Genomic DNA, 18,164 nt, shown 5'->3' on the forward strand with positions numbered 1-18,164 from the left:
GGACACTGGAGTTTTTCTAAGGATGCCGGCTCTCGTGTCCTAACCTGCTTCCCTTTTTCACTTACATTGTGATTACACTGGGCCCACCCAGATGACTGTAAGGATGGCCCTAAGAAGGGCCTTAGCCTAAGTAACTCCATTTAAAAATAAAACTGCAGTCCCCACCAGGCACGCCTACGGAGCCTTCCAACATGGTCATCAGGCATAGCCTGATAAAATAAGTCACTCCCCACAACCCTGATAAAACTCAGAGGGAAGTCTCTGTCATTTGCCTTCGTCCTGATAAATGGAGAGGCGAGGGACCAGGCAGAAACCACCAGACCAGATGTCCTGACTTCAGAACAACAGACATCCCTCAGAAACCTGGTAACAGCTGATAGGTACTGAAAGGGCGGACAGAAGCCCCAAAATTTAGCATAAATGATAGAGCAAATGAACAGACATTCAGCCAGCCGACACTGAGGCACAAAAGCCTGAGAGCCTGATGAGGACTTGGACTGACATCCCAACCCTTGTCATCTGCCTGAACCTCTGTGTTGTCCTCACGGCTCTCAAACTTTACAGCATCCTCTTGACTCCGGTGAGAAAAGGACTTCTCCTTACAACCTTCTCCTCATCCGGCCGTCAACTCCACCCCAGGAGAAGCCTCTATCAGTTCCTGACCTGGTCGCTGCAGTCTGAATGTACATTTGCTGGACTTAAGACCTAAGACTTAAGAGTTTAAAACTAGCACTTCAGCTTAGCATGCAGAGGGAATATCTGTAATAAGTTTGTCATGATTAAGCGTGTTTGCAATGCTTGGAATTAATTTAGAATTGTTTGCTTTGAATTGATCATGTCTGTTGCAGTGCCCACCATTAAGGATTGTCATTCCTTGATTAAGAACCTATAGAGTGAAATTGTATTGAGTGATTTGAGTGAATAAAGCATTGAAAAGGGCAGAAGGGCATGGACATTCTTTATCTCTCCCCTTGACTACATATGTTGTACTTTTGCCCATCTCGACAATGACCTAGGATAATCTCAACTTCTCGTTGTGATGTAACATGACAGAGTCACAGGTTCTGAGATTAGCATGTGAGCGTTGCTGGTGAGCCACTGTTCTGCCCACTACCCACCCCACACCCCACCAGTAATTAGAAAACAGTGAAAGAAACCTCATGTGGACAAGTTCCTTCCTTCTGATAAGGATTTTAACTACTTTAAAAATTAAAAATTCTAAAGCTAAAAAGCAAAACATAAATTCTGTCAAATAGCAGGTCTGAGACTTCTGTTTTTCTTGCTCAGCTGAGCGTGCCCATCCTGGACATGGGAGAGGGCACTGCTCACTTCCTGGATTCGCACCAGGGCTGACCAAACGCTCAGAAGCTTTGAGAGAGAAATGCTTGACAATACCATTCTGGAAATGAAGCCCCCAAGTCTTTCACTGAATTCTCGTATCCAATGGCAGCGTACAACCCACTTCAATAACAGCATTCCAATATATGATCAAGATGTAGTCCTCCCCATGTGGTAAATGGTAAGGAATTGATAGCAAGTTTGGACAAGTGTGATTTTTTCCTTTGATAAAACTGCATGGGTGCCAGGCACAGTAGCACGTCCTGTAATTCCAGTGGCTTGGGAGGCTGAGGCAGGAGGATTATGAGTTTAAAGCCAGCCTCAGCAAAAAGTGAGGCGCTAAGCATCTCAGTGAGACCCTATCTCTAAATAAAATACAAAATTGGGCTCAGTGTTGAGTGCCACTGAGTTCAATCCCTAGTACCAAAAACAAAAACAAACTGCATGCACAAGTGGGGCCGAAACTGAGACACTTGTTAGATCTACATCAACAAGGCAGAGGTTAGACATCACAGGCCAACTGCCTGCTTTCTTGCTTGGTAATTTGTATCTATTACCAAGCAGCCATGACTTTGGATAATAGACCTGAATGCTAATTGTGCTGCCAAGCAAGAGGGTGTTGCAGTTGATGGAGGCTCTTTCTCACACGTAATAATCCTTGCGAAAGACCCATTACACTCTCACTCTTTTGTGATGCTGGGGCTTGAACCCAGGGCCTTGGGGTTGCTAAGTAAGCACTCAGCCACTGAGCTACACTCGAAGGTCCCTACTGCCTACTCTCAAGTGATTTAGCCACTCTCTCGTCTCAAATGGGGATCCTTCAAACAGGGATGAACATATCTGCCCTCATGTTTTAAGAGTAAATGAGGACGAGTTCTAAGTACTCGGGACAAACCCTAGTACCTCATGAGCACTTAAGTATTTGTTAAGTAAAAATTTTAAATGTCCCTGCTTGCTGCTTATAACTTGCCAACCAAACTATTCCAAGGGAGCATACTTCTCAGCCCTAACTAATCCATCATAGAGGACATATTTTATATACAGGTTAATATGTGCAATGATGTTCTTCCAGAAGTGCTCTAAAATACTAATTTAACAAAAACAAAAGCCCTACACTGCTATTGAAGTTTGGTAGCAACTACTGGGGTAGTAATGACTTGGTAGAACAACTCACTGAGCAGACACGAATCCCAGAAGACAGTAGCAGCTGTGTTAAATAACTGTCTCAGGGCCTCCTAAAGAAAGACGCACAGCACTGGCGAGGACAGTGGGGTTTGTGATGCTTAATGGCCCCGGCATTTTCTGGGACAGTGGTGTCCATGGTACAACACTCTGTGAGGGACAGTACCAGTTGTGCTAGACTAGCCCTCCTGGCATCTGCTGAGAGGAGGGCAGGCATATTATAACTGCACTTCCAAAGCTTCTCAGCATTTGCAGCTGATGCCACATACTTCTTATGAACATTCTCAAAATTCAATGGCAGTGTACAACTCACTTCAATCATTTTATTTTAGCCCCAAAGGAAAGGGGAAGGGGTTAGTGGGGGGATAGGATCCAGACCCTGTCAGTACAGGCAAGATATAACACATGGATATTTATTACAGAAAAAAACAAGTTACCTTAATGAGAAATATCTGATTTTGCCCAGGTATGGTGGTGCATAACCTGTAATCCCAGCCACTTGGGAAGCTGAGGCAGGAGGATCACAATTTGGAGGCCAGCTGGGCAACTCAGCAAGTCCCTATCTCAAAATAAACAATTTTGCTCAGTGATCGAGCACCCCTTGGTTCAATCCCCAGTACTGCAAAAACAAAACAAACAAACAAACAAAAAAACCCTGAGCCACTGAACATTTACTTTGAGCCAGGTATTACTCTCAATATTTTATACCCACCAAGTCACATTAATTCGTATGGTCACCCTAAGAGGTAAATGAACCTAGTGATAAACCTAGTGATGATCATAAACCTAGACTGCCACACAAAACCTGTCAGTTCTCCTTCATGACATAAAGGCCAAAGAACTAAAAATTAAAGACATCAAATTCTTTATCAAAACAGAGGCCCCAAAACCTGATATCTCCAAAGAGATGTCAGACAGCCAGGAAGGATGCTGGGAAGGGCATGGGCACCCCAAAGAACTGGGCCCACTTTTGAATCCCTATTTGCTTCCCACCACCTCTACAGCCTTGGGTGCAGACCCTTTCTACATTGTTTCTAAACTTCCACAGCAATAGACAATTTCTATTTTTCAGGTCTATCTGGAAACAAAGACAGTGTTTTACCTAATCCACAGGAGTGCCTATCTCATGGGAGCTACCATTATATAACCACCGCTGTTTTACCCACTACCTTCATATTCTGCGTATGGTGGAACTCGAAAAGCCAACTCCAATGTTTGACCTGCATTTCCAAGGCTGAACTCTGCATCAGCCAATGCTGCCAGTCTTCCTGAAGGTCTGCACTTCTCTGTGGGGATGGGCTACAACATAAAGGTCTTTCTCGGAAGAACCTCAGTGGGTTAAGTGGCCTGTGATCTAAAACCACTTACTTGGTTTTTGACCCTCCTCCCTCCCCCTAAATAAAACCTCATTCTTTCAAATTATCTCAAGATGTTCGATCAGACTACCTAAACTAAAAATATCCCCAGGTGAGGAAAAGAATCCTTATGCCACCTCGCTGGTGTGGATCTGTGAAGAAGTGACATTGCAGTATACTCATCCACCTTACCCCACCCAACTGGGCCCTCCAGGATCTCAACACAGCCAGGACCACAGTTCCATTGGGGGGAGGCACCACCACCCTCTGGTATATTCCCTTCTTTCTGTCTGTAGCTGCCTTCCCACCTCCAGGGCTCTCCCTCCCATTAGTCCCTTCTAACGGGTGGAAAAGCTTTTTTTAAAGTTTAATTCCTACATATCTTGAATTTCCAATCATCTTAATGAAAAGAGGTGATTAAATTCTTGTGGTAGGTACTCATCCCAATTTTCCATTGGCATGATGTCTCTGTTTCCAGGGATTCAATTGGATAGCAACCACCTTTGTTCAGATACTCACTGAATACCTTCTGGGCCTAGGCAAGTAGGGCCAGGTAAACTTGGAGCTGGACACCCCCAGGGCAGGTATTTAAACTCCTTTCCACCACTGCCTGAGGCTAGCCCTGACATCAGGTGCTTTTTCCACAGGTGAAAGGAACCAGGAGACATGAACTTCAACACAGCCCACCAGCTGGGAAATGGCACTTACCTGAAGGACCCTCAAAAGTCTCTCCACTTGCCCTGAAGTAGCCTGACTTTCATTTCCCTTTTAAATGATTTTAGTTTGTGACTCACTTTTTTAAAAACATTGTATACATACAAGAATCCAGTTAATGAGTCCATGCTTTGGGGGAGGGGGCGGTTACTGAGTGTGGAACCCAGTGGTGCTCTATCCCTCATCTATAAGCTATACCCCCAGTACCCCCAAATACACCTTATTTATTTTATTTTTTTTTTTTAATTTTGAGACAGGGTCTTGCTAAGGTGATGAAGCTAGCCTTGCACTTGGAATCCTCCTGCCTCAGCCTCCCAAATCACTGGGATTAAAAGTGTGTGCCATCACGCCCAGCTAATTAATGCTTCTTGAAAAAGAAAAAAAGAACACACATGAGTTTGGTTTGAAATTTTTAAGTTATACTATCAATTTAAATGAAATCCATGAAAACAGAAAATTATAAGACTGAATTTCAAGTTGTTATAAGCAAAACACCAAATGATATAAAGGTTGGGCAATAGGGCAAACCAATTAGCAAGTAACCTATGATCCCCTTGACACTTAATTCTAATAGCTGTTTCTTTAAATTTTACTTTGGATCACAAAGTCATTGTTGGAAATTAATAAATTGAACTGATCTGGGTGTCTGGATGAAGAGGCTGAATTTAACACTGCTTATATGAAAGCATGCTTTATGAAAATCATAAGAAAAAATAAACTAGCATTAGAAATGGGACTATAATTAAAATTTTGACTCAAGATGACCTATTTATTTGATATTGATGCAACTTATTCCAAACCTAGTGATAAATCTACTAAATGAAATGTCTGGAAATACTTTACCTCACTGGTACTATGGAAGTAAAATTTCTTTGTGAGAGCTGCCTGGCAAAATTAGCCCTGCTCCACTGTGTTATAATACCTCAAAAAATAAGTTTAGCTCCACAGGCCAATAACAAAAGCACAAACAGTACTTTAAGAGAGCTCCTATGTTCCCTTTTCATCAGATAATCCCTTGAATAACAAGCTACTACCCTGCTGTGCAGCTCCACAGAGGTTGATCCTCTTGCTGAAATCTTATGAGACTCACTAAAGAAAAACAGAAGTTAAAATTCTTTTAAGTTAAAAAGAAAGGAGGTTGGGCATGTTGGCACACGGGGATAATCCCAATGGCTCAGAAGGCTGAGGCAGGAGATTGCAAGTTCAAAGCCAGCCTCAGCAATTTAGGGAAACCCTGTCTCAAAACATAAAGGGCTGGGGTTGTGGCTCAGTGACAGAGTGCTTGCCTAGCATGTGCGAGGCACTGGGTTCGATTCTCAGCACCACATATCAATAAATGAAATAAAGATCCATTGACAGCTAAAATATTAAAAAATAATAAGAAGACATAAAAAGGTCTGGGAGTGTGGCTTATGGTTAAGTGCCCTGTCATTCAATCCTTGGTACCTGGACTGAGAATATACTTCAGAGATAAAGTATGTGTTTAGCATATGCAAGATCCTAGGTTTGATCCCCAGGGACATATTTTAAAATAATAATAATAATAAAATACATAAAAGCGGGGGGAGAGAAGATTCTGTATTTCTGAACATGGTTCTTTAAAAGGCAGCTAAATTACCTGGTTCACTGGCCCACATCTGTAATCCCACCTACTTGGGAGGCTGAGATAGGAGGATTGCAAGTTGATGTCCCACCCAGGAAGCTTAATGAGACCCTGTCTTAAAATAAAATAAAGATCTGGGATATAACTCAGAGGTAGAGCACTCCTGAGTTCAATCCCCAATACTGTGAGGTGAAAAAAGAAAAGGTAACCAAATTAAATGTATTTCACTTTTTAAAAAGTGAAGTAAATTATAGAAGAAAAATTTCTTTTTTAAAAATGAAATACTCATGGATCTCCAGATAAAGCTAGGAAGATATTTAAAGCAGAGCTGCTTAAAATAATGACAACTGGAAACAAACTAAGTATCCAACGATAGGGGATTAGTTGAGATGCATGCAGCCATGTAGTAGAAAAGAAAAAAACGATGCTATAGAAGAGTATTTTAGAGACTAAGTGGTGTCCATATGGGGGGGGGGGGCAGAAAATAAAATATAAAGAACAAACCCAGTTTTGCAGAACACAACTTCCTAATTGTGAGACTTCACAAAAGTTACTGAATTTCCATAAATCAGTTTCTCCCTCATAAAAAGGGGGTAATAAGAGTACCTATCTCTAAATGTTGGAGTGGGGATTATGAGATGTTACATGAATGTTACATGAATGCAGGGGACACGTTTGGCCCAAAGTAAACTCAGTATATGTTACCTCTTTATGTTGTGTGTGCGTGAGTGGAAAACAGTGAGAATAAATAATGTAAAGTGGTTTTCTGGGTGGTTAAAATTTCCATAGTAACACATTGCTTATAATATGAGGAAAACTAATAAATGGGGATATTTGCACACAGTGGTAATCCTCTTAAAGATCTACCATAGTGTTTTATTCACGGTAAACAAGTCTTGATAGAGCTAAACTGAGCCTTCAGATTTCATTTAAACAACTTGCTCTGGACCATTTAAAATGGCTTAAACTTAAGAGGTCATTTGTCTTTAATGTTTTTTTAAACGGTAAAGCTAGACAGACCTGCATTATTCAGCCTCATAAGGATTTATGAGCCTCAATTCAAGAACCTTCAGAAAGCCACTAGATTTCTCCTTATCAGTGAGAGGCACCCATCTACAGTCTAATCACTTATTTCCTTCTAATTCCCTAATCCTCTTCTCTTTGACTCCTTTTCCCTCTTCATAATTAAAGTCTGGGGTTTCTCTCTACTGGACTATAGGTTTAAAGGACAGTAACAGGGATTCCTTCCTCTTAGCATCAGTAGCATCTGGCAAAATGACTGGCATATAGTAGTTGCTTACTAAGTGTTCAGCAAATAAATGACTTGAATAAATATCTCATAGTAGTAATTCAGGCTTCAAATCTACCATGTGAATAAAAAAAAAAGATCAGTAAGCCTTAAAGTCTGAAACTCCAAAATTCTTGATAATTTTTTTTTTTTTAGAAAAAAGAAATATCTTGCTGGTTGTGGTGCATGCCTGTAATCTCAGCAACCTAGGAGGAGGATCCCAAGTTTGAGGCCTGCCTCAGCAACTTACTGAGTTCCTGTCTCAAAATAAAAGGGACTGGGGGGTGTAGCTCATTGGTAGAGTGCCCCTGGGTTCAATTCCCATGTAATAATAATAATAAATATCTTACCTCAAAGTATCACTTTAAAAAAAGTTCTCATTTGTACTTCACTATTTTAATATACATAAGATTATTTCTATTTTTTCTTTATATTTCATTTAAAGTTCCACAAACACCCAAGAGAATTTGAGTAACTTCCTTAAAATAGCAGTTAATAAATGACCACCTAAATAGTCTTGGGTCTGGTTGATTCCCAAGTCCATGATCTCTCTATACCATCAAAGTTGTTGTCATAGAATAAGAACAAATGCTTTCACTAAGATCTGAGCAAAAGCTTCAGATTCTTCCAAATATTTCCTGGGGCTTTTACCAGGATCTGGGAAAAGTGAAACAGAGCACCTCCCAGGAGCAATAACCTAAGGGTCTCCAAATGGCTCCCTCCAGGTCATAACTCAACCAGCTTTACTTAAAAATGAAACTAAAGAAACCAAATTAAATATTAACCAGTAAAAGAACCGACCTCACCCAGAAGACTATCAGCAGACCCAGGAAAGGTTTATAAAAAGGAAATTTTACTCTGCTTCTTTAAAAAAAAAAGAGTGTGTGGGGTGGGAAGGGGTAAAGTTGTAGAGCTTTCCACACATCCCTTCTTCCTGCAGGCTTGTAACTTTCAGTCACTGCCCTGACATGGTTTAAACAGTGAGTGGCAGTTCCTATGACACAGGTGGGAATCAAAACCTTCTCAGGTATCCACACTGAAACGTTTGACTTCCTGAAAATATCACTTTCCTCTTTCAACGCCAAGGAACTTGCCAATGGATTTCACATGCTAAACCCCAGCCCACCAGGTTTACATATATGTATAAAAATCTGTGGAAATTAATTGATCATTACCTAAACCAGCTGTAATGTGGTCTTATTTATATATAAACAGTTACAATTTGTTGGAATCTGTTTTGTACCAGCCATTATGATTAAGTCTCATGTGCTTTAATCATCATTGTTGTTCTCATTATTAATCCTGATTGAATCCTCATAATCATCCGAAGTAGTTATAATCCCATTTTACTGGTTCAGAGAGCTTCATATACCTGAGAACCCACTGGTAACAGAGGAGACCAGGAGTGAAGCCACGGAATTGAAAAGTTAAGGACAATTCAAAATCCATGTCCAAGCCCCAATGATACTAAACAGCTGATTCTCTTCAAAATTTAGCCAAAATGGTTTTAAGGTCATTTTTGAGGAGGCAAGACTTAAATGAGAGGAATGGAAATAAATAAAAATAAATGATTACAAAATCTGAGTTGGTTTCTATTCACTGGCTATCTGTACCCACAGATGTTGACTAGGGGTCCAGTCCCACCTATCTATCCTAAGAAACCAAGTCCCACTTCAAGGGGTGCAGATCTGATAGCCAAACGTTGAAAGGTTTCCGTGTTAGCAGCCCAGAGCTGTGTTCCTTCACACATCATCAGTAAATGTCTCTCGAGATGAAAAAAAAAAAAAAGTCCCTCCTCCACCACCCGAACTTCAGCCCTGACCTCTGGAGTGGCCCTGGACAAGCTATGGTTTAACCTGTGTGTTTCCAACGCCAGCAGATGGTTACCCGAAATGGGCTGCAAATGAATGAGCTGAAATATCAGAGCAAGGAGACTGAGTCACACAGCCTTCCTCAGGCCGACAAAAATCCGAGGAAGGATGCCCTGGGGCGGGGCGGGTGGGGGCAGAATATTAGAGCCACATCTAAGGCTGGGGATCCACCTCCCCCCCATTCCCCACGCGCTTAGCAGGACGCGCAGCTCCGCAGCCCCGCAGCCCATCCTCCCCGCGGCCCCTCCGGGCGCTCCTTACCCGCTCGCAGTGGAGCTCGCGACACTCCAGGCTGTAGGCACTTGCTCCCGGGAGGAGGATCTGTCAGGGGACCCAGCCCGCTGCTGCAGCCGCTGCGGTCAGTCCCGGGCACCGCCACCCCCAGGCCTAAGCCGCCAGAAAGTTTGCTCGGGGTCTAGTCCTCACGCACCGCGGCTCCGCGAGGGGAAAGAGCTCTCCCGGTTCCTCCCGCGGTCGCCACCCGCGAGGCCGCACTCGGCGGCGCTGCACCACTGGCCGGGCTCCGGGCGGCCGAGGGCGGCTCCGCGCGCTCCGAGGGCGGGGTCTCCCCGCCGGGTTCAGCCCGTGGCGCGGCGCAGCGCTCGGTGTTTACCGCGGCCCCGCGGCCCGCTCTCCCCGCCCGCCGCGCGCGGCCCGCGCCCTGCGCGCTCCTGACATCATTCATTCTCGCACACCCTCGCCCGCCCACTCCATTTCCAAACACTGACTCACCCTCCGGCTCGGTGGCGGCAGCGCCCGCTCCCGCTGCTGTGGCTCTCCTGGCGCAGAGCGGAGCTCGAAAAACCTGCGCGACTTCTTAAGAAGAAAATCCCAGTGGACCCTCCCCTCTCCCGGCCCTTAAAGATGCAGGGAAGGAGGGGCTTGGCACAGCGGGCAGTTTGGCTGGGTTCGCAGAGGTTGAGCGCCCGGCGCAGACCTCCCGGAGCGGTGACTTGGATCTAACTGGGAAAGTTCCTAAGGTGTCACTCCTAGCAACTTTCAGGGTGGGGCTGGAAAGGGATCTACCACCCCCGCACCTCCGCTTGATGCAGAAACTGTTTCCTGACGATGGTGTGACTAGGTTTGGGGAAACCCGGGTTGATTCAAAGGGTGTCTCCCTGGCCTAGGTCAATGGGGTGGGTTTCCAAACATCACAGGATTGCCTAGAGATGTTAGTCATCCCACTTAGTAGCACCTCTAAGTGAACGGGAAGGGGCTCGAGGCTAATGATACTATCCATTTTTCCATTTGTCCTGTTAGTTGATTTGCTTCTAGGTAAGGATAAAAAAAATAACCAAAATAAACATTGGAAGAGTAGTTCTTTACTCATTTGAGCACTGCGCTTTTTCTCCAGATTTGGGGGCACAAGGTGGCTGTGTGTGGTTTCGCGGATGACCTCAGCAGTTCTGTTTTTAGAAGGGGTGTTGCCATCTTAAAAATGGTCAAGGATCTACATTTTCTTGGATACCATTCATACACCTGCTGAGCAGTTTTCAAAACTGTCAAGATTTTTTTTTTTTTTTTTTTTTTTTTTTTTTTTGCCTTGCGGTCCTGGAGATTGAATTCAGGGCCTTGAGCATTGGTGAGCAGTTTTCAAACTAAACGATGGCAGCTTCAGAGGGTCTAACTAGGAATCTGAGGGAATTGGCCAAATCTCTATTGAATTTATTTGACAGAAATGTTTTTTGTTAATTTCTATTTCCAGAAAGGGTACTTCCCGTTTAGAATTTGCACAGGCTTAGGGGTGATCCATTTAACCAAAAAAAAAAAAAAAAACAAAAAAAAAAAACGAGAGGCATCTCTGGGTATCTAGAGTGGATATAATTTTTGTAAACAATCATTGGTCCATGATTATTAAACATGATTGTAACAAAACAGAACATATAAGGGTATTTCCCAAACTGACAACTATAAGATATTGTCACAACTCAGAAATTTCCTTCAAATAACAGCTGCTCCTGAAATTTACCAAAGGTTCAACATTATTGTGTGGAAAATGCATTCCTTTAAAGAAAGGAACCCAAAAGACAATACCAACAATCAAAATTTCTTTTTCTTTTTTTTTTCTTTCTTTTCAATGAGAAGTTCATCTTCAGTTTTACAAAGCCCAGGCGTTTTGCCCAGAATGCAATAGCAAATGGATCGGTTTGCTAGGATGCAAAGTAAATTCAGTTTTGGCCAGCAATCACCACTAATTCAAAAGCTTGAGGGTTCCATCCATAGGTTACACAGAGGTTCTAGGTTCAAATGTGGACCCAAACATAGGCAAGTTTCGGTGAAAATCCATTCCACCTACACCCTATTTCATGACACAAATATTTGGACCTTATGGAAGTATGGACTAATAAAATTTTCTTTAAATATCAGAAAAATGATGATGTGGCCTTTGGGTTTATGTATGTAGATAAAGTAAAAATAGCTCCAAAGCCTGCAGTTCTCCACATTGTTGCATGTAAACCCTGCAGTCTTTCATGGGTCTTTGCCTTTGTGAAAGACTATTTAATGGATCATTTTTAACTTGTGGTTACTATTGTGCCTCAGTTTAAACATTGTGAAATAATCAGACCATTTTATTATAATATTTAAATACCCCAAATAAATACAGTAATTGTAAATAAGTTGCATGAAGTTTTTCCATGTTACTCACTGAGAAGGAAAATTAGTCACAATTTCTGTTTTGAAAAAATAGTGACATCCATCTCACAGAAAGTAGTGATGTCTTTTAATATTTTTAACTGTATCTTTTCTTCTGATTATGTATCAAAATTTATTAAATCTATGATTTGTCACCTTTCAAAAATAATGATGCTGAATGCTCTAAGAAAGAGAAAGGACTGATAAATATGTTCTTAACATCTTCTTTCTAAGCCAGTACATAATGTAAATCAAATTTTATAGAAATTCCTTTGGTTTGATAAAACAAACTGATTGGGGAAATATACATATTTGTAGTACTTATCTCCTCTTTTAATTACTACTGTTCTGAACATAACTAAAGTCATTTATTTAATCAGCAAGTTTTATTGTGTTTCTTCTTCATGCACATGGCTATTTATCTAAGAATCACCACTTGCACCTTGTAAACATGTCTCAGCAATGGGGAAAGATTTTTTTTTTTTAATTTTGCATGAGGATGTTTATTGTAGCATTATTTATAATTTTCCTGGGGTCCAGCATAGTGCCTGACATATAATCATTGAGTGAGTAAATAAATGCACAAATCTTTAAAAGAACAAACCAGTAGAATTCCAGCAACTTGAGAGATGGAGGCAGTTGGACCACTAATTCAAAGTCAACTTCAGCAACTTATCAAGACCCTGACTCAAAATAAAAACTAAAAAATGGGCTGAGGATGTGGCTTAGTGGTAGAGAGCCCTGGGTTCAACCCCCAATTAAAAAAAAAAAAAAAAACCAAACCAGTAGTCAAGAAACCCCATGTTATGGGATAATATATAGCCAATTTTTTAAAAGAGAATAAAGTAGTTCAATAGGCTCTAATTTAGAAAAATGCCCTTGTTAAGTGAAAAATATAGCAGAAAAAATATATACACCATTTTCATGAAACAAATTATAGATAATTTCTTCTTGGTATTTGATAGAGACTAGTTGCAAAACCCCGCAGATTTCAAAATCTGTGGATGCTCGGGTCCCTTATACAAAAAGACACAGTGTTTGTATATAATCTACACATATTTGTATAGTTTACATTACCCCCAAATTGCTTATAATACCTAATAAAAGTAAATAGTTGTTATACTGTATTATTTAGAGAATCATGACAAGAAAAAGTCTGTATGTGTTTAGTACAAGTGAAATTTTTATTTCATTTACTTATTTACTGGGGATTTAACCCAGGGGTGCTTTAACTTTCCACTTTCCACACTATTTATTTTTATTTTTATCTATTTATTTTTATATATTTATTCTTATTTTTATATATTTATTTTTATATTTTATTTTCCACACTATTTATTTTTATTTTTAGACAGTGCCTCTAAAAGTTGCTGAGGCTGGCCTCAAACAGATGGGAAGTTTTATTATTTTATCCTCCTGTTTTACAGGTGTGGTTACGATGTCCAGCCAAAAAGTGTCTTGTCCATGATTGGATGCTGAGGGGAGAAGAGAAGATAAGACAATGGGGGAGGTCAGTCAATAATTAAGTTTCTTGAAACGTCTGGAAGAAAATGTCCAAAACACAGATGGGTAGCAATGGCCTAAGAAAAACTCCAAGACAAGGGGAAACAAAAGCATGAGTGGAGCATAGTTATGTCTGTAGACTGATGGTGAAAAGTTGAAAAAAAAATATTCTCTTTAACTACTTTCATTTTCCTTTTAGTTAGGGATTGTGTAACAAATGAACACGAACTTATCAGCATGAACCTGCACAATTGTATTAATCTCATCATAGGACCTCATCATGTAGGTCAGAGGTCCTACAGGGTTCTCAGCTTCAGGTTCCACAAGGGGAAAGCAAGGGGTTGGTCACAAAGAGCTCTACCAACCTTCCAAACTCAAGTTGCTAGCAGAACCTAGTTTCTTCCAGCTGCAGGACCAAGGTTTCCAGTGCTTTACTGGCTCACCTGTGGCCATTTAGCTCCTACAAGCATCTGGTCCAGATCCAGTAGCCGTGTGTTGAATCTTTCTCCTCACACACGGAATCTTTTTGACTTCAGCCACATCCCTGCCTCAGCTGGAGAATGTTTTTTAAGGGCTCATCTAATTAATTGGGTCCACCTGAATAATGAATGGTTTTAGTCTTTTTTTTTTTTTTTTTCCTCGTTGCAACTAAAAGATCTGACCAGTACAATTTTAGGGGAAGAAAAGTTTATTTGAGGACTCAACAGTTTCAAAGGTCTTAGTCCCTAGAAGGCTGGCTCCATTTCTCTGGATTAGAGTGAGGCAGGACCTCATGGTGGAAGAGTGTGGCAGAGGGAACCAGCTCATATGATGATCAGGAAACCAAGGGAGGGAGGGAGGGAGGGAGAGAGAGAGAGAGAGAGAGAGGGAGGAAGAGAGGGAGAGGGAGAGGGAGAGAGAGAGAGAGAGAGAGAGAGAGAGAGAGAGAGTGTCTCCACTCACCAGATACAAATGTATACCCCAAAACCATGCCCCCGATTCCCACCTCCTCCAGCCATACCCCACTACTTCAGTTACCACTCAATTAATCCCATCAGAGGATTAATTGACAGATGGGTTAAAACTCTCACAACCCAATCATTTTGCCTCTGAACTTTCTTGCGTTGACTCACACATGAGCTTTTGGGGGACACATCCAAACCATAACAATAATCAAGGCTGATCTACTTTAAGAGCTCTTAATCATATCTTTAAAATCTCTTTTGCAATGTAATGTGTTCCCAGTTTCAGGGATTAGGGTGTGGACACCTTTGGGGTCTCATCCTACCAACCACAAGGTGACACCATCAACTGAGAATAAGGAAGTGGAACAGATGGGAAGTTTTATTATTTTATTTTTTCAGGTACTGGGGATTGAACCCAAGGACCCTCTGCCACAGTTCTACATTTCCAGTCCTTTTTATTTTTTATTTTGAGACAGGGTCTCACTATGCTGCCCATGCTGGCCTTAAAACTTGCAATCCTCCTGCTTCAGCCTCCACTCACCTCCAGCTGCTAGGATTACAGGTGTGCTTCACTGCAGCCTGCCATGCTGAGTCTTACGAAACTAGAAAGTCCAGGCAATGCTGCTCCAGGCTAATCTCCCCCAGGAATCAAATCATTGTCAAAGCGCAGCCTCCTTTTCTTTGCTATTGCTAAATTCTCCAAGGACATGTTTTATATAGCCCAATACCCCTCTTAGGCTAAACATTTCCAAAGTTTTAGCCTCAGAATGATCATCCACCTTTTTTGCTATACAGTTAGGGGAAAATCATACATGTTCTCAAGAAATATTAGCTATGATTTTCATGAGGGATCATGCTGTCTTGGAAGTGACTACAAGAATTATAAGTAGGAGTTGGGTGCAGTGGTGAATGCCTGTAGTCCCAGCGACTCAGGAGCCTGAGGCAGGAGGGTCATAAATTCAAAGCCAGCCTCAGCAATTTGGTGAGGTCCTAAACAACTTAGCAAGATCGCGTCTCAAAATAAAAAATTAAAAGGACTTGGGATGTGGCTCAGTGGTAAAGTGCCCTTGAGTTCAATCCTTTGTAGTCCCCCTACACTCACTCCCGCGAAAAAAGATTTTAAGTGGAATAGGCTGGAGGAGAGAGTTAAGAAGAGAGGACAGAGGGAACAGATTTAAATATGCCACTCCCCTCCCAGACTCACTGAGTCTCCTCCTAAAGAGTGAGGGCCACCCCCACCTTCCCACTCCTGATCTCTATCTCTGTTTGATAGTCACTGGTTTAAACTCTAGTGTAGAGGAAGAGAAATCACTACTAGATTAAAAATTATATTCTGATTTTTAAGAATGTTCTGTGACTCTGTGACCCTCTCTGAAACCCTAACATCTTGGTATTCCAGCAAGGTTGAATTTCCAGCTTACCAAACTAAAAACAGCCTTCACAGACAGGTACCCGGACAGACAAGTGACTCCAGGTAGGAAACCAGGACATGTTCCCAGGACATGGCTGCCTCTCCAATTGTTTCCCCAACCCTATTCTAGTTAGAAGAGCACGTACATCCTCCTCCACAGTTTCTTAAAGCATTGCTTATGATTATATCACTTTACTCCACTCGCCCTTCTTAAGAGAACTTGAAATGCAAATTAAGCAGACTTTTTCTTTTTCTTTTTTGTTGTAATTTAAAATGTAAAGGAGGATGATATTGCTGGAGGACATGTTTGCTTTATGCAGATCTGACTTAAGCTGTTAGCTCAAATGAAAATGGCTGATGAGAAACATACAGAGTCTGTTTATCTAAACCTGTTCTTTAGAAAGGTCAGTGCTGTGCTTTCTACATGAAAATATCTAGTCAGTGACCTCAAACATGCAATAAATTCTACATCAATTATCTTTACAACTTCCTAGTACTGTAGTTAAATATGGTCCAGGATAAAGAGATATAAAAGATGAGTAATAATAGACTTGATTTCTCCTTAGCCTCTTCAAATCTCCTAGTCTGTGTTTTCTGAGAGTGGCCATTAAAACATATATCATATATCATATATACAATCTATAAATTCAACATGAAACAACACCTTACTTTTATACTAATGGTGTTACTGAAAAGAATCCAGAGCCCTTTCATATGCCATTAACTCATTTATTGTAGCTTTACAACATCCTCTTAAATTTAGCTTCTATGAATCCTTAGTCTGCATTCAGTATTTAATATCAAGTGCTTATAGATTCAGAAAAAAAGTAATTGTCTATCATTCTTTTAAAAAACATCTATTTTCTTTTTGTGCTCTTAAAATCCTATATTTTCTATCTAATTTCCCAATGTATGTTACCCCCCCCCCCCCGCCCCTGCAAATACCCCACCTGCTATTCTTTATTCTCTCCTCCCCTGGCTCCTTTCTCCACTGCTGCCTTTTTTTAAAGCCCTCTCTTCCCTTGATCTCATTTAATTTATTATATTTACTTATCTTTTGCTAAGTAATTTGAGGGAAAAAATTTACCTTATTTTTATACTATATATCTTCATTAGAAGTCTGTTGGTACTCAATATATGCATTTGATGAGCTAGGCTTTTCACCCATTTTGACTCCATCCATCATGTAAACACCAAGTACTCACTGTATCCTGAGTTTTATAAGGAACACATGGAGCAGCATACATTCCCTAAATTCAGTATTTCCAATACAGTTGGGAAAAGAAGAGAAACATAAGAAGATTACATTGATCATAATGTGATCATATTTCACCTGGAAACAAATTAAAACTTAATGTACTTGTTTCACCTTCGTCTTCAAAGGTTTTTAATCCAACTCATGGATGACATGTCTGCTTGGAACTGGTTTTAACTGTCCCTGGCAGTGCCACCAGGCTATCTAGCTTCTGGTTTCCCTCTGCCCCTTCTACATGCTAGATAGCATGGTGGTAGATAACTATATAAACAGAAAAGGTTAAGAGAAAACCTAGAATAATAAGAGTAGTTTTATTTCCTGAAATACATGAGCTCACAGAAGTCAGGATCTTGGCAGAGAAAAAGGATTCATCCTCAAAAGAGTTTGACTAACATTGAAACAGGGGTTTACTTGATGCTTTGACTATATCCCTTGTGGCTTTGAAACTTACATGTTTTTTTTTTTCTTTTTCCCAACCTTCTTCTCACTGACCTTCTTCTCCCTGATCTTCTTTCACCTAACCTTTTCACTGAACTTCTCCTTCCTGATCTCTCCTTTCTAATCTCATTTTCTCTGAATCACCTCTTTAAAAACCCCCTGTTCTGGCTGATGGGCAGATTCACAGCTTTTGGGACAGGAGTCCCCTGTGTTTCTCATTTGCTAGCAAAGCAATAAACCTTTTTTCATTTTTCTTAAAACCATGTCCTCATTATTGGATTGGCATTGGAGCCAAGGACTGAGATTTCAGCAACAAAATGGGTTTAATGAAGGGATTATTTATAAAGGGTATCATGTCATCAGAGAGGCCAGCTTGAAGATGTAGTAAGAAATGTTGGAGAACAGAGACACTGGGAAGGCATTACACTCCTGTAGGTCTGAAGGGGCTAGAAGATAGAAAGATCCAGAATGGATGAGGACTGGAATTGTGGAAAAGAGTCTGCTTCACAGAAGCTGGGGCCTCCAGAGGAGGAAGTTAACCACAAAAACCACAGGAAGAGAGAAAGAGAGGAAGAATCACAAGTACCCTGATCTTTCTTTCTTCCTGCCCTTGGATTTCCTGTGGTGC

The 18,164-nt window shown here is 41.2% G+C and overlaps 1 protein-coding gene and 1 long non-coding RNA gene across 4 annotated transcripts in view; one reads left to right on the plus strand and one right to left on the minus strand.

The window, feature by feature from the left end:
• The window catches only part of Sgms2 (sphingomyelin synthase 2), an 86,634-nt gene extending 76,505 nt beyond the window's left edge, over window positions 1–10,129 (minus strand). For 2 of the 3 annotated variants that reach the window (XM_071614486.1, XM_071614482.1), the window contains exon 1: window positions 9,613–9,842. The gene's annotated coding sequence lies outside the window, so the exon portion shown is untranslated. Of the gene's footprint in view, window positions 1–9,612; window positions 9,843–10,083 lie in introns of those variants that run through there. The other variant, XM_071614485.1, reaches the window with a different exon arrangement.
• On the plus strand, window positions 1,316–3,942 carry LOC114092913 (uncharacterized). Its single transcript, XR_003582822.2, has 2 exons — window positions 1,316–1,519; window positions 3,593–3,942. It is a non-coding gene; the product is annotated as an uncharacterized lncRNA (long non-coding RNA).
• Window positions 10,130–18,164: the final 8,035 nt, after the last annotated feature.

This window comes from Marmota flaviventris, chromosome 7, assembly GCF_047511675.1.
Source record: "Marmota flaviventris isolate mMarFla1 chromosome 7, mMarFla1.hap1, whole genome shotgun sequence".
NCBI lineage: Eukaryota > Metazoa > Chordata > Mammalia > Rodentia > Sciuridae > Marmota > Marmota flaviventris.